The sequence below is a fragment of the Schistocerca americana genome, chromosome 3, assembly GCF_021461395.2.
Source record: "Schistocerca americana isolate TAMUIC-IGC-003095 chromosome 3, iqSchAmer2.1, whole genome shotgun sequence".
Lineage (NCBI taxonomy): Eukaryota > Metazoa > Arthropoda > Insecta > Orthoptera > Acrididae > Schistocerca > Schistocerca americana.
The window spans coordinates 372,421,826-372,447,342 of NC_060121.1; the positions used below are offsets into that span (position 1 = coordinate 372,421,826).

Consider the following 25,517-nt stretch of genomic DNA (forward strand, 5'->3'; position numbering starts at 1 on the left):
GTGTGTGAGGAACGTTTCCTGAAAGTTTGGCCGTACCTTTTTGTAACACTCTGTGTATGATGACTTTTGAACATTATTAAGGTGAATACATTGTTTGTTCTCTATCAAAATCTTTCACTTGCTAACTGTGCCTATCAGTAGTTAGTGCCTTCAGTAGTTAGAATCTTTTATTTAGCTGGCAGTATTGGCGCACGCTGTAATGCAGTAGTTCGAGTAACGAAGATTTTTGTGAGGTAAGTGATTCATGAAAGGTATAGGTTATTGTTCGTCAGGGCCATTCTTTTGTAGGGATTATTGAAAGTCAGATTGCATTGCGGTAAAAAATATTGTGTGTCAGTTCAGTGATGATCAGAATAAGTGAAGAGAAAACTGTTTGAGTAAGTTGAGTTTTGCTCAGCTGTTTGAAAATCAAATAACGTAGAAGTTTACCAGCACAGTCATTCATAATTTTTCAAGGGATTGTTTCAGTATGTTAACAGTAACATACCTGAAATGGACTGGCCTGCCTTGAGCCAAGACTTGTGCCCAGTGGAACACCTTTTGGATGGGTTAGAATGCCAACTTTCCTCCAGACCTCACTACGTTGTCTGGTTTCAGCTCTTGATGAAAGACCGGCTGCTAGTCTTCCACAGATATTCAGACCACGAACTGAAAGTGTGTCCAGCAGAGTTCAAGCTTTCCTCGGGTGGACAGACCCCATTTTTATGTCCACTTATAGGTGTCCTGATGCCTTTATTCTGTTAGTGTAAATTGAGACTGGATTCTTTATTCTTCTTATAAAATGTCGCATCAGTGCTACTGAAATTTTCCCTCCCTCTGATTTATCTATTTTTATATTGGTTTTGTTTTGCTATGAGTCGTTCTGGGATCCGTCATTGGTCGTGCAGTCTGCCTACCATACTCACGAACTCAGCAAAAAGGAAAAAAAACTATCCCAGCTATTACACGCCTTCAAAAAATTATTCATTCATACGGAATATAACGATGAAATCCTTCCACTGAAAAGTCCTAAAATTGATCGCAGTGGGGGCAATTGCATTGCAATGGGTCACTGACACGATGTAAACACATTAAAACATGCCAGTGTGACTGAGCATATTTATGAGTTTTTAGTAATGAAGGGCAGCCAGTTCAAAGTCCTGAAGTTGAGCGAAATAAGTTAAGCGGATCACTTTTAATGAATCTAGTGTATTTCGTTGATGTAGAATGTACAATATAATCTGAGGTCAACGACACTCGAAAAAAATAGATTTTGTTGCAAGGATGGTACAATAATAAAAAGCTAGCTAGAAACTAAAAATCGTAGAATCTTAGCTAGTCACAAAAATGCTAAAAGAGCGATGAACTTGCGCGTGCAGCACCGTTTAACTGGTTATTAACGAAAAAACTCTTCACAAAGAAGATAGATATATCAAACCAGATTATACCTCCATTATTTATGATGAGCTAAAACTAGTTACAAGGAATTTTGCCAGCGGACGTGAATATGGCGTTCCAATAGGTCTGAGCGGCTCACAGATCCAATTAAAGATGGCTATTTAACACTAAATCCCAACTCTGAATTAATATAAATCCAACACCAGCTGCGTTTTAAAGGGCACGCAAGCTGCGAGTTGGTCGGAGGTTAAAGGACCGCGCTGCTGCGAAATTTCGACACTTACTCCGACAGTAAACCTGTCGAAGGCCGCAGACCAGCGTCTCGGCGATCGGAATCGGACCTGGCGGACCCACGCGCTGCTCTCCGCCCCCTCTACAGCCCGCGCAGGGTACGGTGGCCTATGCACAGTGACAGTTCTCGTCCAACGTCCTGGGCGAGTTCATTCGGTTGTTCGGAAGGGGAGACCGATCAGCGTTTTCCATCTATCAGCCTGTCAGCAGTGACAGAATCGAGGAGCGCACTCTGCAGTCTTTCTCAAACAATTTTACAGTAACTTTTGGTAAAAAAAAGTCGTTTGAATTACTTATAGCTTTATACGTCAGGTTCATGATGATGTGCCGATCATTTCGTTAACGGTCATAGTCATTGTAATATTTTCGTGAAAGTGAGATGCTGCTCGAAACTCGGAAAAGTGTGCAGTGAAAAGGTCACTATGATTTTGCGTTTGGTGCAGATTACGTAATATGTTGTTGCATATGAAATTTAGCTAAAATAGTGTATTTTTCTTTAGATTTGGGTAGAGGTATCTATCTGTCACCAATCTCGAGAAAACTAATCTGATGTGATACAGTCATTTGTGAAGGCGCTGCGCTGGCGATAAATCCAAAGTGAAATATCCAAAACATTTATCATATTTCATAAACAGTTTCAGATATCGAGATGAGATTCTGGCAAATGATAGCACGCAAAGCGGAAGAAGTATTTTACCATATCGTTATTACGTAAAACTTTATTATCTATCATGTTATTCCAAGAATTACAGACTTTTTCGGCGAAAGAATGTAATTTTTAAGGGTCATTGACAGCTGCTGAAACTAGAAATGCTATGGGTTTTGCAACAACATATGTAAAGAAATTTGCCTTTTTTGTACCGTGGATGTGCTTTTTCATAAGCTGCTGACTTTTTTCCTCAGTTCCTCACTTAATAAACTTGAGAATCCACTTTTTCAGAATTCTCTCGCAATTGTATTTGCACAACACGTTAGTGAGGTGACACAACGTAATCTCCATTGTGCTTTGGTAAACGACCCTAATTTTGAAGTGGCAACCAGAGAAATGTGTAAGTTTTACTTAAAATTCGCCACCCATGACGCTACTCTGAAAGTTACAAATGGTTAACAAGCCAATTAAATCGCTGCATTTTCGGCGGAATTCTTTTTGATACTAACGATAGCAAAGGTGACAGTAGATCTTCTTAAATGGCCACCTTGCAAGTGTGAGCATGGAGCGACCCCACTTAATATTTACAAAAAATGTGAACGTAGGCTTGAGTTCAGAACGGCACTTTGCCCTACAGCTCACTGAGCGACCCCCCACCAATGCCGCTCCCCCCACGCTTCCCCATCTGACGGCGCATCTAGCGGCCACGGTATTCTGCGCGCACTATACCACCGCACTTACTGCTACAGAAGACAACATCCTCGAGGGAAAAGTCTATCACGATTACGAGACTAACAATCCAGGGTTTCTCTTTCCAGTGCATTTCGCAGGGGAGAAACTGCTCAAATTCTTAAGCAGCACCCACTGCAGGGAGAGCAGATTCGCCACGCTTGCGAACACTTCTGGATCTCAATAGAACTTCCTGACTTCAAAGGACGCACTCCGTCATGCTGACAAACAAGAGCGTGTGCAAATTTTATATTAAAAAAGAAATATAATATAATTAATTAAACAAAGTGATTTTTTGTCACTTTTATCATTTTGATTCCTTATAGGTTTTTAAGAAATTGCAATGTCCTACACTTTTAACTTACGTCGATTCCTGTATAATTAGTTCACATTCTTCACCGTGTGTACAATACTGATTCTTAATCGGACTCAAAAGGCACTGAGCACTATGGGATTTAACATCTGAGGTCATCAGTCCCCTAGACCTTAGAACTACTTAAACCTAACTAACCTAAGGACATCACACACATCCGTGCCCGAGGCAGGATTCGAACCTGCGACCGTAGCGGCCTCGCGGCTCCAGACTGCAGCGCCTAGAACCGCACGGCCACTCCAGCCGGCCTAATAAGAATCCTCACACTTTGGATTTTCATAAAAATTGTTATTCAGATAATACAATGTCTACTATACACATCTCACAAGAATATGTCTTCTCGCCGCGAGATCTAACGACAGAGTCTTTCTAATAACTGTCAAAAAAAATTGAAAAATTTTTTCCATCATTTGTCTTTCGCCTTCTGGCGTAGCAAAATAACTCTTTGCCGACGCTTACAGTGGCCGCGCTAGTGTTTATTGATAATAACTTTTATCGTAGCATGTCGGGGCTTATCCTTTATGTACCTATACAAGCGGTGAAAGGCATCCTGTGAGTTCTTAGAATTTTGCAGCCCTTGAAAAGCTCAGGGAAAGACCCCCCGTGTTCTGAAGCGTCCAGCCCTCCCAGGCGTGATGCCGAGTCGCCTGATACGTTTCACACGAGAGAAAGTTGTAATTTGGCTCCAACGGTCACTAAATGTGTCCCTTCTACCAGCACAGTTGACGAAAAACACACATTTTCAGATTGTATAAAGATCGCGTAGTGACATGTAACAGAGCAGTTACGTTACACTAGCCTAAATAACACGTTATCAATTATTTAAATCACAGTAGAAGACGCCAGTGTTGTGGGAAATCTGGTGCAGTTGTACAGCGTTAGAAACGTTGTCGTTTTGCAGTTCAAAGCAGCGCCGCCGCCGGCTTTTATTAGCTGTCGCTTCCGCCGCCTGCCTGCCTGTGGCAGTTGCAGCCCGCGGCGCCGCCGGGGTCGCGCCCAGCCGCTAATGGGCCCGTCTGACAGCCCTCTGCGCCCCCCAGCGGCCGCCCAAAATAACAAAGCGCGCCTTTCTGCAGAGCTGCCCTGACCGATGGCGCTTAACTCGAAAATGCCTCCGAGGCACGAAGGCTTCCACGGACCCAACAACACGTCCCGCGAGTGGTTCAGCGGATTTTCCTGACATCGAACGTGACGGATAGGCCCGTCTGTGAGATCGTAGAAAACGCGCGCTAAACCGACCGCAACTACATCTACACTGTCTGGTCAGAAGTGTCCGAACCAAATTACTGGACATTAATATCGGATGCGTGTCCACGCTTCACCTTTATGACGTCTTGCGCTTCGCTCGGGACATTTTCGATGAGCTGTCTGAATGTCAGTGGAGGAATGACAACCGTTGTTCCCCACGAGCGGAAATCAGAGGAGGTCTCGAGCGAAATCGGTGATGTAATGCATCCTAACTGTATTAGTATTAGTTGAAAACAGTCTTGGTTGCAATTTTCGTTTTTTATTTGTCAACTACGCGTTTCACCTTATTTAGGCATCGTCAGGCTGATCTTAATTTGGTATTTCTTAGAAAGATTCATTAGACTGTGTAGCTAAAGGGAGTCGTCGAGTACAGCAGGCCAACATCGCCTTTGTTAACCTCAGTAAATACTTTCTAGATGGACGTGAGTGACTCCAAGACCTGCATAACGCGTACACGTCCCCGTTGATATATATCAATGCCTGTCAGCAGGTAAATGTATTAATATAATTCTAACACCATATCCATATAAGTATATAGTTCTGGCAATACCGGCCATGACCTTGCGGATGCACACATATTCCCCGAACTCTTACGCGACTTGGTAAGAATGTCTTCCACGAGTAATGAGTGTGTTGGGATGGGACACTACGAATGTAGTGTGTGGACATACAGGGTGAGAATGTGGGTCTCGCGGAAGGCGTGCGCGAGATAGTCCGTGCAGTCGCACTATTCTCTGTGCCCTCGGTGGCTCAGATGGATAGAGCGTCTGCCATGTAAGCAGGAGATCCCGGGTTCGGGTCCCGGTCAGGGCACACATTTTCCCCTGTCCCCGTTGATATATATCAACGCCTGTCAGCAGCTGAAGGTATTAATATAACTCTAATTTCGTTCTAGACGGCTGTAGGTCATCAATGGTGTCTGTTCTTTCGGACATGTCCGAAAGAACAGACACCAGATCCAAATAAGTAAATGTGTTTCAGGACTTATTGAACACCCCTCATAATACGACGTAACAACCGACAGGAATTGCTGCTGTCAGTCGATGTCAGAGAGTTTCTGAGCGAAGAATGGCAATGGGATTGTATGCATTGCGCATTTGGAGCCGGGTACCTTAGAAAAGATAACTTCTCAAAGTAGCCCATAAAGCTGCACGTTGTCATGATCTGGGCAGCAGCTGTTTGGGAACGTGCAGTATAGTCCGACAAGTCTCTATTCTGCCTCTTTCCAAATGATGCGAGGTCCGAGTGGATCGACGGCCCAATGAGGCGTTTGCCTACATCGTAATTCAGGCCAGAGGTCGTTCTCCGTTATTTTCGGGGTGTTTCTCGGTTAGTTAATTACATGTTCCCTAGATCATTTGAACGATTGTTTTATCGAAATGATGTGGAACTGTTAACATTAATGACCATATATTTTAGTCCTGCTCGCGCATTTCCATTTTAAAAAGAGTTTTTTTACTAGCTAGCAGTTTTTAAGCATAATTTTGTTAAAGGAACAGAAGGAGTTGTCACGGATAAATTATTTTAAGTTACATTTAAATCTTGCTTCGCTATCTGTCAGACATTTTATGTTATTAAGCAAATGATCAAAAATTTTACTGCAACATATTGTACTCCTCTCTGAGCCACTCAGAGCTTTGGCAACGGGTAATAGGTCATTTTTCCCTCTAATGTTGTAGGTGTGAACATCATTGTACTCAAGTTTTGATGGATCATTTATGACCAATTTCACTAGCGAAAATATGCACTGTGACGACGCAATTAATATGCCTACTCCTTGAAGGGAGCCGGCCGCGGTGACCGAGGGGTTCTAGGCGCTTCAAATGCTTCAAATGGCTCTGAGCACTATGGGACTTAACTTCTGAGGTCATCAGTCCCCTAGAACTTAGAACTACTTAAACCTAACTAACCTAAGGACATCACACTCATCCATGCCCGAGGCAGGATTCGAACCTGCGACCGTAGCAGTCGCGCGGTTCCAGACTGCAGCGCCTAGAACCGCTCGGCCACCCTGGCCGGTCTAGGCGCTTCAGTCCGGAACCGCGCGACTGCTACGGTCGCAGGTTCGAATCCTGCCTCGAGCATGGATATGTGTGATGTCCTTAGGTTAGTTAGGTTTAAGTAGTTCTAAGTTCTAGGGGACTGATGACCTCCGATGTTAAGTCCCATAGTGCTCAGAGCCATTTTGAACCTCGAAGAGATTCCTACGTGGTTGAACGCCACTTACTGTTCTTACCGCTCGCTTCTGTACAATCACTTTCTAAGTGATGAGCAATCCCCGGAAAATTATTTCACAAGACATTGTTGAGTGGAAATATGCGACATTTGTTTCCAAAATTAGGAATTACATGAAGAGCAAAAGTAGCTGCACTTAATTGTTTGAGAAGCTCATCAATATGCTTCTTCTAGTTCAAATTGTCATGAATGTGTACACCCAGAATTTTAGAGCGTTCTCCTCTGTTTACTGACTGCCGCTCATGTGCTACATCAGTTGTTGGTATGACTATTTGTTGTACAGAACTGTATGCAGTGTGGTTCTTCTTTTTAATTTAGGGAGAGTCCATTTTGTGAGAACCACTTAATAATTCTTTGGAAAATACCATTTACCAACTTCCTGTTGCTTCCTCTCTAATGGAATTTATTATTGCACCAGTATCGTCTGCAAAAGAACCAGTTCTCTTTGTTGAATGTTAAGTGGAAGCTCATTCACACATATAAGAAATAGGAGTGGACCAAAAATTGAACACTGTGGGACTCCCTGAATGATTTCCCCTCACCCCCCCACCCCCTCCCACCCCCTTCCCCCCCAACTCACTAAAATTTTCTACTCTTCCGACATTGCGTGAATTATTCAGCAAGGCCTTTAGGATTCTGTTTGTTAAGTATGATTCAAACCAGCAGTGTTTAAACTATCAATTCCATAAAACTAGAGTTTTTCTGAGAGAGTAGCATGATCTACGCGACAAATGCCTTGGAAAAATTTCTAAAAATACCAACAGGCGATATTTTATTATTTAAGGCTTGTATTGTTTGATGAGTGAACTTATAAACAGCATTCATTCCAGCAACTCTTCTGCAATCCAAACTATGTAAATTGTTTCTGCTTAAATGTGTGATTACTCTTGAGTACATTATGTTTTCCATTATTTTGGAAAAAGGTGTCAGTAAGGATATTGGACGATAATTGTTAAGTCTGTCTTGTCACCTTTCTTATGAAGAGGTTTAACAATTGTATTTTTTGACATGTCTGGAAAAATTCCTATGCTATTGATGCATTGCATATATCACAAATAACATTACTTATCAATCTGGAACATACTCTCAGAATTCTGTTTGAAATTCCAACGCCACAAGAGCTTTCGTTTTTTAACGGTTTTTCGCAATTCTATTAATGTCAGTGAAGGATGTCGGCACTACGCTTACTTGCTTAAACTCTTGTGGAATGATATTTTTAATATATTCTCTTGCTTCTGCAACTGAGCCGATTAATTATATTTTTGCTGCTTTATTTAGAAAGACATTGTTAAAAGTACTTGCAACTTGAGAATTATAAGTCATTGTCATTCGTATCATGACTTGAGACCACTTATTCAGGTTACCGTGCTTATTTCATTCTAAATTTTTCCTTTGCTTCTATGTGTTCATGACACTCCCCTCTTCCAAGACGGTAACAACTTCGTTCACAGAGCTTTACACATGCTTTTCTGGCTTGACCACCACTCTAGTACCTTATCGCGCTTCGACTGGCCCACTAAATCACCTAATGCTAATCCCACAGAGAACGTTCGGTTCAATTCGGAACAACAGGTGAAACATAGCAATCAGCATCCCCCCAATTTTTGTACATTTACTGGATCTAATCACGAATCAGTGGAGTCGCTGGATGTGGCATACCTGATGAAAATTGTCGAGCGCCTACCTTGACGAAATGAGTTCGTTATGAAGGCTACGTGGGTGTATCACGGTATTAGTGTGATGTCTCCCGGTGGTGACAAATACTTCGTCTACCGAGCGAGGTGCCACAGTACTTAGCTCACTGGACTCGCATTCGGGAGGACAACGGTCAAACCCAAGTGCGGCCGTCCAGATTTAGGTTTTCCTTGATTTTCATAAATAGCTACAAGCAAATGATTTTCTTCCACATCTTTGAAAAAATCTGAGCTTGTGCTCCGTTTGTAATGCTCTCGACATCGACGGTTCTTTAAACTCTAATCTTGCTTCCTTCTTGTCGTTTAATATTTGGTCCGGTTTTCTTATACGAAGGGCATTCAATAAGTAATGCAACACTTTTTTTCTCGGCGAACTTCGGTTGAAAAAATGCTAAATTTGTTGTGGACCATCGCGGAATATTCCCGCTTCAGCCCCTGTAGCTTCATGAGGTTCCGATAGGTGGGACGCTGTACGTAGCCTTGAAAATAGCGTCAGCAACGGTGGTGTCTTCCAAGCAGACAGCTGCCATTGAGTTTATTTCGTCGGAAAACCAGAACATCGGAGATATTCATAGGCGCTTGCAGAATATCTACGTAGACCTGCCAACGAACAGTGCGAGGTGACTGCCATCATCTCAAGAAGGTTGTTCAAAGCTGTCCCATGTCCTCGGTGCCGGCTGGCCGAGCAACACTGTGGCTCTAGCAATGTTGGACGTGCGGAAACTCTCATCCTAGGTGATTGATGGATCACAATCAAACACCTCGCTGCTCAACTGGACGTCTCTGCTGTCAGTGCTAACACATTTGTGCACCAGTTGGGGTAGTCAAGGGTGTCTGCCAACAGGGTTCCTCGCCGCCTAACAGAAGACCGTAAAGAGCATAGAAGGACAATCTGTACGGAATTGCTTGCGCGTTACGAGGCTGAAAGCGGCAATTTTTTGTCGAACATCGTCACCTGCTGTGAAACATGGGTTCATCATTGCGACCCGAAACAAAACGGCAATTCATGAAGTGTATAAAATGACTTTTATCTTAAATAATATGAATATTTATATATGTGTTTGGAGAGAGAGAGAGATTGATTTTTGATTGGGAGTTTACTTTAAGTCGTAACTGGTACCTGAATTTTAGTTGCTGCCTGCTTAAATGATCAGTTCCTGCACCATTTGGTGACGTATTATAATTTGGAGGAAGTTATTGTTCATTAAGGTTTAAAGTACGACTCTGTTGGTTACTTGGCCGTATTGCGGATAGCTTTGAGCCCAAGATTTCGTAGCTTTTCATACCTAAGGAACCGCTGTTGCAAGTAAATAAGATCAAACAACAATCTACTTTTCGTGAGAAAAGGAGACCACTTGGCACACAAACTTCCTTCAAACTACACGTCCTGCTACATCAAAATTGATCAGTGGAGTTCAGCACCATACTATAATACAAGAAAATAATCCAGTTACTGTAATTAAGAAATTATGAGAGGTTGTTACGTATTGAGTGAAAATTATAGAGAATGCATTTCCTTTCCTGTATTTTAGTGAACTTTGTACACTTACAGTTCTGTCGATTGATAGCCGGAGACGACAATGAAGTTCACTTAAATTTCCAAAAACAAGATATTTCTATTCTTCACTTCGAAAAAATTTGTATACGTAAATGTTTGGTTGGTTGGTTGGTTTGGGGAAGGAGACCAGACAGCGTGGTCAACGGTCTCATCGGATTAGGGAAGGAAGTCGGCCGTGCCCTTTCAGAGGAACCATCCCGGCATTGGCCTGGAGTGATTTAGGGAAATCACGGAAAACCTAAATCAGGATGGCCGGACGCGGGATTGAACCGTCGTCCTCCCGAATGCGAGTCCAGTGTCTAACCACTGCGCCACCTCGCTCGGTCGTAAATGTTTGGCAACTCTTACACATACTTGGTTTTATCACTAAAATACTAATTTACATTTAATGTAACAATACGTTCTGAGCGACGGCCTAGCAACACGCCCTCTTTCCACAAGACGTGAATTAAAAGTCCTCTTTTTTTATACAAATCAATTGTCTTTTTTCCCTTTTTTTTAGAGTCCGTACTCAAAGATTCACAACTACAATCGTTGCGGGGATTGCGCGCTAAAGAGTTTCTTGCTGTCCAGCTGCGCTTCACTTGGTATTTACCAATATTACTGAGCTTCTCAGAATAAAATTAGGCACAAATTAGTTAAGAAAAGGGCAGTGAGGCTCACATAACATTACAAGTGGCGCCACATCATCTCTCCCCCGAAGAAAAAGCTCAAAGACTCACGCTGAGTCGGTGAAGTCATGGCGAAGGGCTTCTGGGACTGTAAAGGGCTTACTCTGCTTGATGCCCCCCTTATGGTGCAACGATCAACTCTGAAGTGTATTATCCTACTCTCAGGAAATTGAAGGAACGACTTCAGCCGTCGCCACAATAATGCTAACGCACTTCTCCTTTTCCCTGACAATGGATGGCCTCACTAAGTCTGCACACCCAAGAGGAGCTCACAAAGGTTCATTGGACTGTTCTTCCTTACCACCACATATCCCGGTTCTCGCACATCCCAACTTCCATCAGTCTGGCCCACTGATGCAGGAAGAGGCACGCGGATGATGGGGAGGTTATTAATGCAGCAAGACGTTGGCTCCGATGTAGACCAAGAGGGTGATACGACGCGGGAATACAGGCCCCCCCACAAAGGTGGCGTAAGGCCATCACTTGGAACGGAGATTATGTTGAAAAATATGGTGTAGCCAAAAGAGGGGGGAATAATACAGTGAATTGAAATTCTGAATAAAACTAACCTGCTTTCAGAAAAAAAGCATTGCATTGCTTATAGAACTTCTCTCGTATATTCCATAAACCACTGTACAGAGGGTACTTTGCGCCTTTTGTACTCATTCCATATGTTGTTCCATTCACAAATGGAGTGATGGAGAAACGATTGGCTGTTGGCAAAGGTAAAACCCGTGACATCCCTTATTTTATTCTCCTGATCTTCAGAGGAGACGAACGCTAGAGGCAGTGGTTGTGCCCTGCAGTGTGTCGCAAATGCTGGTTCTCTAAACTTTCTCGACCGCGTTTCGTTTAAGGATCGTTTTATTCCCTCCCAGGATTCCCACATAAGCTCGAGGGGCATTTCCACAACACAGTGGTACTTATCGAATCGACTGGCAACAAATCTTGCTAACCTGACCGATATCCTAACACCCAAGCAATGTAGTCGTACGCGTGTTGTGTTCGAGGAGTCTGCTTTGTAGATGTACCACACCTCCCCAGAACTCTCCCGATAAACACTACCATCGGTATGATGGCAGCTCTATCTTACTGCTACACTGGTGTCCAAAATTAAAGCAACAAACGGAAATTTTGCAAGATTGCGTTTATTTTGCTACAAAACAGTATAAACAGGTGATAGAAAAGTAGAAACAATGGAAAGAATACAGAACGTAAACAACTGCACCATGCAAAAAAATAGACGACGATGTTCTTCGTTTTTTCCAACTTAATACATTTGCCCACTCATTGCGACAACTGGTTATTGTGGCTCTGAGCACTATGGGACTTAACATCTATGGTCATCAGTCCCCTAGAACTTAGAACTACTTAAACCTAACTAACCTAAGGACATCACACAACACCCAGTCAGCACGAGGCAGAGAAAATCCCTGACCCCGCCGGGAATCGAACCCGGGAACCCGGGCGTGGGAACTGGTTATTGTGCTCACTATGGGATGTGACTACTTATGGCAGCAATGCAGGCGTGTCAAGGTCGGAGCATGCTGTTAATAACGTCATAAATGTCATGTTGAGGCAATAACGTTCATTCTTCTTTCGGAGCTGCTCACAAGTTTTGAGAGTGGTTGATGGATGCTGACGTGATGCAGTCTCCCTAGTGCATCCCAGACATGCTGGCTGGCTCTGAGCACTATGGGACTTGACTTCTGAGGTCATCAGTCCCTAGAACTTAAAACTACTTAAACCTAACTAACCTTAGGACATCACAAACATCCATGCCCGAGGCAGGATTCGAAACTGCGACCGTAGCGGTCGCGCGGTTCCAGACTGAAGCGCCTAGAACCGCTCGGCCACTTCTACCGGCCCCAAACATGCTCTATGGGATTCAAATCGGGAGAGCGAGCAGACTTCGCCATGCGTGGAGTATATTCCGTTTCCAAGAAAACATCAACCGGTATCGTCCATCAGTACGAAGTTTGGGCGCACAGCACCTCGCAACAACACTACATGGGGTCCAAAGACCTCGTCACGACAGTTAAACCTTTCCAATTCGCCCGTACAGTTTCATGAAGAGGTGCTCCAGAGATCAGCATAATCCCTCCCCACACCATTAGTGATCCTCATCGATATCGTGTTCCACATTCCTTTCAGACGTGAATCCGTCGAGAATCACTCTCCAGACCAATTCGGGACCCATCAGTGAAAAAAACATTGGCCCACTCTTCGACTGCCCGGGTGAAGACGCCTCAGAGGCACACATACACCAGGTCTCCGACAGTAAAGGCCACTCTGACGAAGCCTTCTCTACACGCTTGCATCGATACAACACGTCCAGCGGATGCTGCCAGGTCCGATGCCAGTTGCTGCACAGTACTAAGGTGGTACCGTCATACCCTTACAGCCAAATAACGGGATTCACCGAGCGGTCTCGGGCGCTGCAGTCATGGACTGTGCGGCTGGTCCCGACGGAGGTTCGAGTCCTCCCTCGGGCATGGGTGTGTGTGTTTGTCCTCAGGATAATTTAGGTTAAGTAGTGTGTGGGGGAGGTAACCATGAGAAAAAGATTGAATAATCAACGAAAGGATAACGTTCTACGAGTCGGGGCGTGGAATGTCAGAAGCTTGAACGTGGTAGGGAAACTAGAAAATCTGAAAAGGGAAATGCAAAGGCTCAATCTAGATATAGTAGGGGTCAGTGAAGTGAAGTGGAAGGAAGACAAGGATTTCTGGTCAGATGAGTATCGGGTAATATCAACAGCAGCAGAAAATGGTATAACAGGTGTAGGATTCGTTATGAATAGGAAGGTAGGGCAGAGGGTGTGTTACTGTGAACAGTTCAATGACCGGGTTGTTCTAATCAGAATCGACAGCAGACCAACACCGACAACGATAGTTCAGGTATACATGCCGACGTCGCAAGCTGAAGATGAACAGATAGAGAAAGTGTATGAGGATATTGAAAGGGTAATGCAGTATGTAAAGGGGGACGCAAATCTAATAGTCATGAGCGACTGGAATGCAGTTGTAGGGGAAGGAGTAGAAGAAAAGGTTACAGGAGAATATGGGCTTGGGACAAGGAATGAAAGAGGAAAAAGACTAATTGAGTTCTGTAACAAGTTTCAGCTAGTAATAGCGAATACCCTGTTCAAGAATCACAAGAGGAGTAGGTATACTTGGAAAAGGCCGGGAGATACGGGAAGATTTCAGTTAGATTACATCATGGTCAGACAGAGATTCCGAAATCAGATACTGGATTGTAAGGCGTACCCAGGAGCAGATATAGACTCAGATCACAATATAGTAGTGATGAAGAGTAGGCTAAAGTTCAAGACATTAGTCAGGAAGAATCAATACGCAAAGAAGTGGGATACGGAAGTACTAAGGAATGACGAGATACGTTTGAAGTTCTCTAACGCTATAGATACAGCAATAAGGAATAGCGCAGTAGGCAGTACAGTTGAAGAGGAATGGACATCTCTAAAAAGGGCCATCATAGAAGTTGGGAAGGGAAACATAGGTACAAAGAAGGTAGCTGCGAAGAAACCATGGGTAACAGAAGAAATACTTCAGTTAATTGATGAAAGGAAGAAGTTCAAACATGTTCCGGGAAAATCAGGAATACAGAAATACAAGTCGCTGAGGAATGAAATAAATAGGAAGTGCAGGGAAGCTAAGACGAAATGGCTGCAGGAAAAATGTGAAGAAATCAAAAAAGATATGATTGTCGGAAGGACAGACTCAGCATACAGGAAAGTCAAAACAACCTTTGGTGACATTAAAAGCAACGGTGGTAACATTAAGAGTGCAACGGGAATTCCACTGTTAAGTGCAGAGGAGAGAGCAGATAGGTGGAAAGAATACATTGAAAGCCTCTATGAGGGTGAAGATTTGTCTGATGTGATAGAAGAAGAAACAGGAGTCGATTTAGAAGAGATAGGGAATCCCGTATTAGAATCGGAATTTAAAAGAGCTTTGGCGGACTTACGGTCAAATAAGGCAGAAGGGATGGATAACATTCCATCAGAATTTCTAAAATCATTGGGGGAAGTGGCAACAAAACGACTATTCACGTTGGTGTGTAGAATATATGAGTCTGGCGACATACAATCTGACTTTCGGAAAAGCATTATCCACACAATTCCGAAGACGTCAAGAGCTGACAAGTGCGAGAATTATCGCACAATCAGCTTAACAGCTCATGCATCGAAGCTGCTTACAAGAATAATATACAGAAGAATGGAAAAGGAAATTGAGAATCCTCTAGGTGACGATCAGTTTGGCTTTAGGAAAAGTAAAGGGACGAAAGAGGCAATTCTGACGTTACGGCTAATAATGGAAGCTAGGCTAAAGAACAATCAAGACAGTTTCATAGGATTTGTCGATCTGGAAAAAGCGTTCGACAATATAAAATGGTGCAAGCTGTTCGAGATTCTGAAAAAAGTAAGGGGAAGGTTTGGGAAAAACGGGTCATATACAATACGTACAACAACCAAGAGGGAATAATAAGAGTGGACGATCAAGAACGAAGTGCTCGTATTAAGACGGGTGTAAGACAAGGCTGTAGCCTTTCGCCTGTACTCTTCAATCTGTACATCGAGGAAGCAATGATGGAAATAAAAGAAAGGTTCAGGAGTGGAATAAAAATACAAGGTGAAAGGATATCAATGATACGATTCGCTGATGACATTGCTATCCTGAGTGAAAGTGAAGAAGAATTAAATGATCTGCTGAACGGAATGAACAGTTTAATGAGTACACAGTATGGTTTGAGAGTAAATCGGAGAAAGACGAAGGTAATGAGAAGTAGTAGAAATGAGAACAGCGAGAAACTTAACATCAGGATTGATGGTCACGAAGTCAATGAAGTTAAGGAATTCTGCTACCTAGGCAGTAAAATAACCAATGAGGGACGGAGCAAGGAGGACATCAAAAGCAGACTCGCTATGGCAAAAAAGGCATTTGTGGCCAAGAGAAGTCTACTAATATCAAATACCGGCCTTAATTTGAGGAAGAAATTTCTGAGGATGTACGTCTGGAGTACAGCATTGTATGGTAGTGAAACATGGACTGTGAGAAAACCGGAACAGAAGAGAATCGAAGCATTTGAGATGTGGTGCTATAGACGAATGTTGAAAATTAGGTGGACTGATAAGGTAAGGAATGAGGAGGTTCTACGCAGAATCGGAGAGGAAAGGAATATGTGGAAAACACTGATAAGGAGAAGGGACAGGATGATAGGACATCTGCTAAGACATGAGGGAATGACTTCCATGGTACTAGAGGGAGCTGTAGAGGGCAAAAACTGTAGAGGAAGACAGAGATTGGAATACGTCAAGCAAATAATTGAGGACGTAGGTTGCAAGTGTTATTCTGAGATGAAGAGGTTAGCACAGGAAAGGAATTCGTGGCGGGCCGCATCAAACCAGTCAGTAGACTGATGCCCAAAAAAAAAAAAAAAAGTGTGCAAGCTTAGGGACTGTTGACCTTAGCAGTTCAGTCCCGTAAGATTTCCCACACATTTGAACATTTTTTTGGTTCTGTCTTTCTGATGTCACACGTAGTCGGCCCTCCCTTGTACTTCGCGATACAGTTTCGGTCTCTATAAACTGTTTCCTCATCCGAGAAACAACAGAACGATTCATATTAGGCCATCGGGCCACATGAGTTTGCGACAGTCCTCCTTCCATTCTTCCAGTGGCCCTCCACTGCAGAGAGTCTGGTAGGCGTCTTCTCTGTGCCATTCTGCGCCGTCTGTGACTGTGGACACAGAGATTGTGTATGTGGGGCTACCCGACAAACACTACTCGGTTTGATAGATTTCCTGACGTCATCGTTAGCCTGGTTTTCCGTTGACCGAAATTCCATCTTCCGTGCAGAACACGATCGTAAGGACATCTGTTGACAGTTTGTATGCTAATATCGTGAATTAGACACAGGACAGGGAAATAACGGTTTGTTGTTTTAATTTTGGATAACAATGTCGGTGGTCAGTCAAGTCTACGTATTAATTCAGCGTACGAAGTAGATTTTTTCCAATAGTTTTCCTTTTCTGTCCTCACGGAGATGAATCATGTCATGTTGTTGTTCTGGTCTTCAGTTCAGAGACTGGTTTGATGCAGCTCTCCATGCTACTCTATCCCGTGCAAGCTTCTTCATCTCCCAGTACTTACTGCAACCTACATCCTTCTAAATCTGTTTAGTGTATTCATCTCTTGGCTTCCCTCTACGATTTTTACCCTCCACGCTGCCCTCCAATACTAAATTGGTGATCCCTTGATGCCTCAGAATATGCCCTACCAACCGATCACTTCTTTTAGTCAAGCTGGGCCATAAATTTCTTTTCTCTCCAATTCTGTTCAATACCTCCTCATTAGTTATGTGATCTACCCATTTAATCTTCAGCATTCTTCTGTAGCACCACATGTCGAAAGCTTCTATTCACATCTTGTCTAAACTATGTAGCGTCCACGTTTCACTTCCATACATGGCTACACTCCTTACAAATACTTTCACAAACGACTTCCTGACACTTAAATCTATGCTCGATGTTAACAAATTTCTCTTCTTCAGAAACGCTTTCCTCGCCATTGCCAGTCTACATTTTATATCCTCTCTACTTCGTCCATCATCAGTTATTTTGCTCCCCAAATAGCAAAACTCATTTACTGAGTGTCTCATTTCCTAATCTAAATCCCGCAGCATCACCCGATATAATTCGACTACAGTCCATTATCCTCGTTTTTCTTTTCTTCATGTTAGTCTTATATCCTCCTTTTAAAATACTGTCCATTCCGTTCAGCTGCTCTTCCAGGTCTTTTGCTGTCTCTGACAGAATTACAATGTCATCGGCGAACCTCAAAGTTTTTATTTCTTCTCCATGGATTTTAATACCTACTCCGAATTTTTCTTTTGTTTTCTTTACTGGTTGCTCAATATACTGACAGAATAACATCGGGGAGAGGCTACAACCCTGTCTCACTCCCTTCCCAACCACTGCTTCCCTTTCATGCCCCTCGACTCTTATAAATACCATCTAATTTCTGTACAAATTGTAAATAGCCTTTCGCTCCCTGTATTTTACCCCTGCCACCTCCAGAATTTGAAACAGAGTATTCCAGTCAACATTGTCATAAGCTTTCTCTAAGTCTACAAATGCTAGGAACGTAGGTTTGACTTTCCTTAATCTATTTTCTAAAATAAGTCGTAGGGTCAGTATTGCCTCACGTGTCCCAACATTTTTACGGAGTCCAAACTGATCTTCTCCGAGATCGGCTTCTACCAGCTTTTCCATTTGTCTGTATAGAATTCGTGTTAGTATTTTGCAGCCGTGGCTTATTAAACTGATGGTTCGGTAATTTTTACATCTGTCAACACCTACTTTCTTTGGGATTGGAATTATTACATTCTTCTTGAAGTCCGAGGGTATTTCGCCTGTCTCATACATCTTGCTCACCAGATGGTATAGTTTTGTTAGGCCTGGCTCTCCCAAGGCTGTCAGTAGTTCTAATGGAATGTTGTCTACTCCCGGGGCCTTGTTTCGACTTAGGTCTTTCAGTGCTCTGTCAAACTCTTCACGCAGTATGATATCTCCTGTTTCATCTTCATCTACATTCTCTTCCATTTCTATAAGAACATCGCTCTTGTATGGACCCTCTATATACTCTTCCCACCTTTCTGTTTTCCCTTCTTTCCTTAGAACTGTCCTTCCATCTGAGCTCTTGATATTCATGCAAGTGGTTTTCTTTTCTCCAAAGGTCTCTTTAATTTTCCTGTAGGCAGTATCTATCTTACCCGTAGTGAGATAAGCCTCTACCCCCCATACATTTGTCCTCTAGCCATCCCTGCTTAGCCATTTTGCACTTCCTGTCGATCTCATGTTTGAGACGTTTGTATTCCTTTTCGCCAGCTTCATTTACTGCATTTTTATATTTTCTCGTTTCATCAATGAAATTCAATCTCTCTTCTGTTACCCAAGGATTTCTATTAGCCCTCGTCTTTTTACCCACTTGATCCTCTGCTACCTTCATTATTTCATCTCTCAAAGCTACCCATTCTTCTTCTCCTGTATCACTTTTCCCCATTCTCGTCAATCGTTCCCTAATGCTCTCCCTGAAGCTCTCTACAACCTCTGGTTCTTTCAGTTTATCCAGGTCCCATCTCCTCAAATTCCTCCCTTTTTGCAGTACAGATCATCAATATTTTGGGTCTATATTATTCCGGGAAAAGTTCCAAAGCTCCTTTGTCCTCTTGTTACGAAGTGATCAATGAATTCTACCATTACTCATATTTATCTGCTACTTTTTTAAAGAAATCTCCTTTCTTCGATATTATTCGTTTAATCAACTGTTTGCCTATTTTTTAATAACCGCTATTATTTTCTTTAAATGTAAATAAATACATCGTAGAAAACTCTTCCCTTGAAACTGCGATCATTGGATTGGTTAAAAAATGGAAATAATGGACTACGAAACAGAATAATAAGAGGAATTTCCTTTTTCTCTTGCTCCCATTCTCGCAACATTTGTTTGCGACACACCAACGCCGTGTGAATTAAGTCGCTGGTTACGCGAATGTCTCTGGCATCATGAATTCAAGAGTTTTATGAATGTTGCCGCTTCCATAGTAAAAAAAAAAAAAATGGCTCTGAGCACTATGGGACTTAATATCTGAGGTCATCAATCCCCTTAGAACTACTTAAACCTAACTAACCTAAGGACATCACACACTTCCATGCCCGAGGCAGGATTCGAACCTGCGACCTTAGGAGTCGCGCGGTTCCGGACTGAAGCGCCTAGAACCGATCGGTCACCGCGGCCGGCTTGCGTAGTCCAACCAGCACCACGTGCAAAGCAAGATAAATGTGTGCGAGACAAAATAATCCGCTGTCACTTGTTAATGCTTATGCTTCGCAGAGATAAACTCTACCGAGCAAGACAGCTCGGTGGTTAGCGCATTCGGAAGGACGACGGTTTAAAAACGGCGCCCGGCCATCCAGATTTAGGTTTTCCGTAATTTCCCTAAATCGATTAAGGCAAATGCGGGGATGATTCCTTCGAAGGGGTACGGCAGCTTTTCTTGTCCATCCTTCCATAATCCGAGCTTGTGCTCCGTCTTTAATGATCTCGTTGTTGACGGGAGGTTAAAAACTAATCTCATTCAGATAAACTCCTGTACTTATACGGGTCTACCTTATCACATTTTTATGCGTTAGGTATATCAATGCATATTTCAGTTCCAAGGAATCGCTCCAGTTTCTTGGTCTCTGTTAAACGTGTGTGTTTTCTCTTGGAAGAGTTCATCTCCTTTTAACATCCACGTCCCTTCAGTAATGTCGTCTTCATCTAATGATTCAATACTGAAGCTGGAAGTTTTTCTGTGGCATGGTTGTACACTAAAATAGCTGTCCTCAGCAAATAGAAAACTAGTAACTATTTCCGATTTTCTCTCGTGCGTGAACATTTCTACTTGGAGAAAAAATTTTAACTTCTACAGCTATAGGAAACACCCTTTATTTTTTTTTTTTTTTAGTTCACATTCATACGCTATAATGCGTTGGCAAAGTGCCATTGTACGTTTTGGCAATGGGAGAAGAGACTGCGATGTCCCGTGCCATTCTCAATAAGAAATGGCCAGCGACGTGTGCTACATGTGGGCGGCGACAGGTGTGGGCGATTTGTTTGCACCGTGCTGGCGGCTGGCGGCTGGCGGCCGTGAGAGCCCGGGCCCGCCACGGCCGCGTATATATAGAAGGGACGAGCTGGCGGCGCGGGACCGCCTCCGCCAGGGACACGTCGCGACGCGCGGACGCTGGCGCCGGCGGTGTCACGGCACCCGCAACGCCGTGCTGGCTCTCAGGGGGCGTCCCAAACCTCACGCGGGACGAGGCCGCTGACGTGGACGTGGTCGCTAAAACCAACCAAGCGAGGCAGAGGCCGCGTCACGTGGGACGCAGTCGGGACCGACTAGATATACGGGCCCTGTGGCATACGTCACAGCATGAGACACTACGTGTCTTACGAGTTGCAGCGGCCGTCTCCAGAGAAGAGCGAATTACTGTCTGGGACTTCGTTAATGCTTCGTAGCTGCGCCCTCGAATAGGCTCACGGTCTCGATACCATTTTACAAAATTAATTACTTTATTGGATACATATTCACTGACTTACTGATTTCCCACCTGGCCCCCGACATAGTCGAGCGATCGCGTTGTATGTCGGTCAAGGCGACTAGTGTGACGTCACAGGTTCGTTGCGGGGTCTGTATTTTTCGTGCGCCGCGGATATGCTGGTTAAGATGACTTGCCATTGCAGCGCTATCCAACTGCACTTGTCGGCTAAATCTATCTCACAAACCACACTGTTGACGAAACTGGACGGGTGTATAATTCTTCACTTGTCCATATGCTAGCCATGTTGTTCTGTCTGTAGTATGCATAAACAACAACTTCAGTAACCATGAACATATTATATTGCAAGAAAGTAACTTCCGTGTCCAGTCAGTAAGGACATCGGCTTATAAAAGCTCTGCATCTACATCTGCTTAACCACTCTGCAATTCACAGTTAAATGTCTGGCAGGTGGTTCATCGAAAAACCTTTATCCTATTTCTCTACCGTTCCACTCTCGAACAGCGCGCGGGAAAAACGAACACTTAAATCTTTCCGTGTGAGTCCTGATTTCTCTTATTTTATTACAATGATCGTTTCTCCCAGTGAAGATGAGTCACAACAAAATATTTTCACATTCATAGAAGAAAGTTGGTGATCAAAATTTTGTGAAAAGATCCTGCTGCAAAACGTCATTACTTAACTACAGCTAGTGCGATACAAATTTAGAACAGCCTTCCACATAATAAAAAAAATTTCTATGTTTTTTATGTTTATTTATATAACAGCATTTTTAAAAACGAACATGGTTTCTTTAAATTGCAAACTTAACACAAATTGTATTTATACTTCAATTTTTAATCCTAGACGTCTACCATTGGTCACTGCTTACGCTCACGTGCTCATAGCTTGCTATATAACCCAGGCATAAGGTAAATTCTTTAGTCTCCTGCCACACCTTGGTAGACGTGACGCCACCAGCGGTAGACTAGCGGATAAAACATTATATTTACGTAATCCACTATTACAAGATGGTTGTCATTAGTTTTGTCTAAGATATATATTGCAATTTCACAGTATGTTTTCCCTGAAGATGGCCCCTGCGATGGGCTGAAACCGGTCGGCACTAAATAAATATTAAAAAAACGCGATTAACACAGTTTTCTTAATACTGCTTGAAAGAATGCTGTGAACAATATCAAACTTCTAAGCTACATCCGTCACATTTCATCCTTCTTCCAGTTTTCCGATGATTCTTCCCCCTCTGAAGTGTTCCAAATGGTGTCTCCGGGCCATGTTGAAATGAATGACGCCACCATAGCGCACCACTGCTCACTGCTTGACACTCACTACTTTCTCCGTGTCTTCAGTTGTCTCGTGTTGCATGGCCAGCTCCATTTGGCGCTATAATCACGATGACTTCACATCATGTGACATCCAGCTCTCTGCGGATGAGTGGCAGACCCCTGGGACTTTCAGTCATTTCCGCTGAGCTGTTAATATGTTATGATACTTTATCTATGTCACCCTTAAATATTGCACACCAGTACCGTTACATTATTATTCTGTAACGAGTCATGCAAGACCATCAGTTCCTTAGACCACGTAGAAGACAAATATATCCCTGAATGATCTGCGAAGTTTTGTCGGTGTAGTTCACGTGTGGTCTGTTTATTAATTTTGGCAAATGAGAGGCATTTAACCCAGCGGGCCACTCCTACACACCTCTACAACAAAGCGGCGCTCTGCCTACGGTATCTATACAAGACGTAAATTTTAACATACTCTTGCGAAGAGTACTGTTCTTCCATTGGATCTTTATCTTGGTCTCTTCAACCGAATGTTATAAACGCAGAGATGTTGAAATTCTACAGGAAAATTGTTATATTCTAAAGATTCGTTACTTATGGTTCATCTACATCTACATCTACATTGATACTCCGCAAGCCACCCAACGGTGTGTGGCGGAGGGCACTTTACGTGCCACTGTCATTACCTCCCTTTCCTGTTCCAGTCGCGTATGGTTCGCGGGAAGAACGACTGTCTGAAAGCCTCCGTGCGCGCTCTAATCTCTCTAATTTTACATTCGTGATCTCCTCGGGAAGTATAAGTAGGGGGAAGCAATATATTCGATACCTCATCCAGAAACGCACCCTCTCGAAACCTGGCGAGCAAGCTACACCGCGATGCAGAGCGCCTCTCTTGCAGAGTCTGCCACTTGAGTTTATTAAACATCTCCGTAACGCTATCACGGTTACCAAATAACCCAGTGACGAAACGCGCCGCTCTTCTTTGGATCTTCTCTATCTCCTCCGTCAACCCGACCTGGTACGGATCCCACACTGATGAGCAATACTCAAGTATAGGTCGAACAAGTGTTTTGTAAGCCACCTCCTTTGTTGATGGACTACATTTTCTAAGCACTCTCCCAATGAATCTCAACCTGGTACCCGCCTTACCAACAATTAGTTTTATATGATCATTCCACTTCAAATCGTTCCGTACACATACTCCCAGATATTTTACAGAAGTAACTGCTACCAGTGTTTGTTCCGCTATCATATAATCATACAATAAAGGATCCTTCTTTCTATGTATTCGCAATACATTACATTTGTCTATGTTAAGGGTCAGTTGCCACTCCCTGCACCAAGTGCCTATCCGCTGCAGATCTTCCTGTATTTCGCTACAATTTTCTAATGCAGCAACTTCTCTGTATACTACAGCATCATCCGCGAAAAGCCGCATGGAACTTCCGACACTATCTACTAGGTCATTTATATATATTGTGAAAAGCAATGGTCCCATAACACTCCCCTGTGGGACGCCAGAGGTTACTTTAACGTCTGTAGACGTCTCTCCATTGATAACAACATGCTGTGTTCTGTTTGCTAAAAACTCTTCAATCCAGCCACACAGCTGGTCCGATATTCCGTAGGCTCTTACTTTGTTTATCAGGCGACAGTGCGGAACTGTATCGAACGCCTTCCGGAAGTCAAGAAAAATAGCATCTACCTGGGAGCCTGTATCTAATATTTTCTGGGTCTCATGAACAAATAAGGCGAGTTTGTGTGTGTGTGTGTGTGTGTGTGAGAGAGAGAGAGAGAGAGAGAGAGATTGTTTTGCGTGAGGAGGACGGGGGGGGGGGGGGGGGGGAAGGATGACGTGTGGGCTTTGGGAAAGATGGTCAAATTCAATTTCCAGCTCCTCCTCTGTTCGTACCGCTTGTTTCTTTCAGATTGCGACGTGTGGGAGTTGGTATTGTTTGCTGGCAGTGTGACAGGGGTTGCCTTTAGCCGGATGCTTATAGCGCGGTCGCCCTAGTCCACACTCGCGCTCAGGGGCTGTATTTGCTGCCGATTACCCGGCCTCATCTACGGGCAGGTGGAGCCGCTGCAAATACACACAGCGCACCGCGTGCTGTTGTCTGACCAAATTTGCTACTCTGTTACTGGAGGAGCCACTCCACTCCAGCTTGCCCTGCTAGTAATCTACGTCAGCACCGCACGGTCCTTGACGAGCAGAGCGCGAAATGTACTCCAGTGTACGCACGAATTTCTCTAGTTTAAAGTAATTATGCATGGGAGAAAGTAATGCGTGTCATAACGAGTCTTGAGTGTGCGCTCTCGAAATTTTAACGTAAATTTTGTGCAGATAACGTCTTTTCCTTTCCTGGTAGCTCCCTCAACGATGCAACATGCAAGTGCCATCACCTGCTTAGAGCTACTTTTTATTTCCTTCTTTTCGTTTCTTATTCACTCATCTCCATTTTCTTTTCGTCTTCAGTTTACAAGGTATGAATTGCAAAGCTACCAGACTTCGTATTCGGGCATAAGGACTTGAGGATCGATGTGCAACTGGAACTTCAATTTATGCGTCAACAAGTACGAACACACATCAACTGAGCCTTCAAATGTAATTACCCTCGTCGCAACATCGTGTCGAAAAGGGTAGCCCACTTCTTACCAATCTGATACTCTGTTAGCGGCGGATGCGACGAGTACACGACTTGAGGAAGTTACGGCTGTCTGATACAGTCTCATGGTGCAGCGACCACGGAAATTATTCCGTAGACACTGAGGTCTTTGTGAATCTTGTTTCTTTTTCTTTATATTTTTCCTCTAAGTGTGGACCAATTCGTATGTCCGCCGCTGTATTTCACAACACGCACATTGTTTGGGTGTTACGTTACTTGAAATATTTATTTATTTTTCATTTGTAATTTCCTTTCGTTTGTTATTTAGATATAAGAAGATCAGATAATAGATCAGATGTTGTACGTAAATTCTTATACGTGAATGTGACATAAAGTATTTAAACACAACGCTTCAAATGTATTTCTAAAACTCAGCATTACGGTGTTTATCTAAAAAGATAAATATCTGCATAAAATATTATATCTTACATATATTAGAAATAACAAAAAGTTTCTGTGTGTGTGTGTGTGCGTGTGTGTGTGTGTGTGTGTGTGTGTGAGAGAGAGAGAGAGAGAGAGAGAGAGAGAGAGAGTTGGAGTTCGTGTGTTACTTTTTCACGCTGATAGCTGAACGTATTTGGATGAAGTTTGGAAGGGAGGTAGTTTATATCC

At 43.3% G+C, this 25,517-nt stretch overlaps 1 protein-coding gene and 1 non-coding gene across 2 annotated transcripts in view; both read left to right on the forward strand.

Moving 5' to 3' along the window:
* The window catches only part of LOC124607422 (serine/threonine-protein phosphatase PP1-alpha-like), a 558,241-nt gene that overhangs the window by 240,714 nt on the left and 292,010 nt on the right, over positions 1-25,517 (forward strand). The window lies entirely within an intron of this gene.
* Positions 5,406-5,480, forward strand: Trnat-ugu. Its single transcript has one exon. It is a non-coding gene; the product is annotated as a tRNA-Thr (tRNA).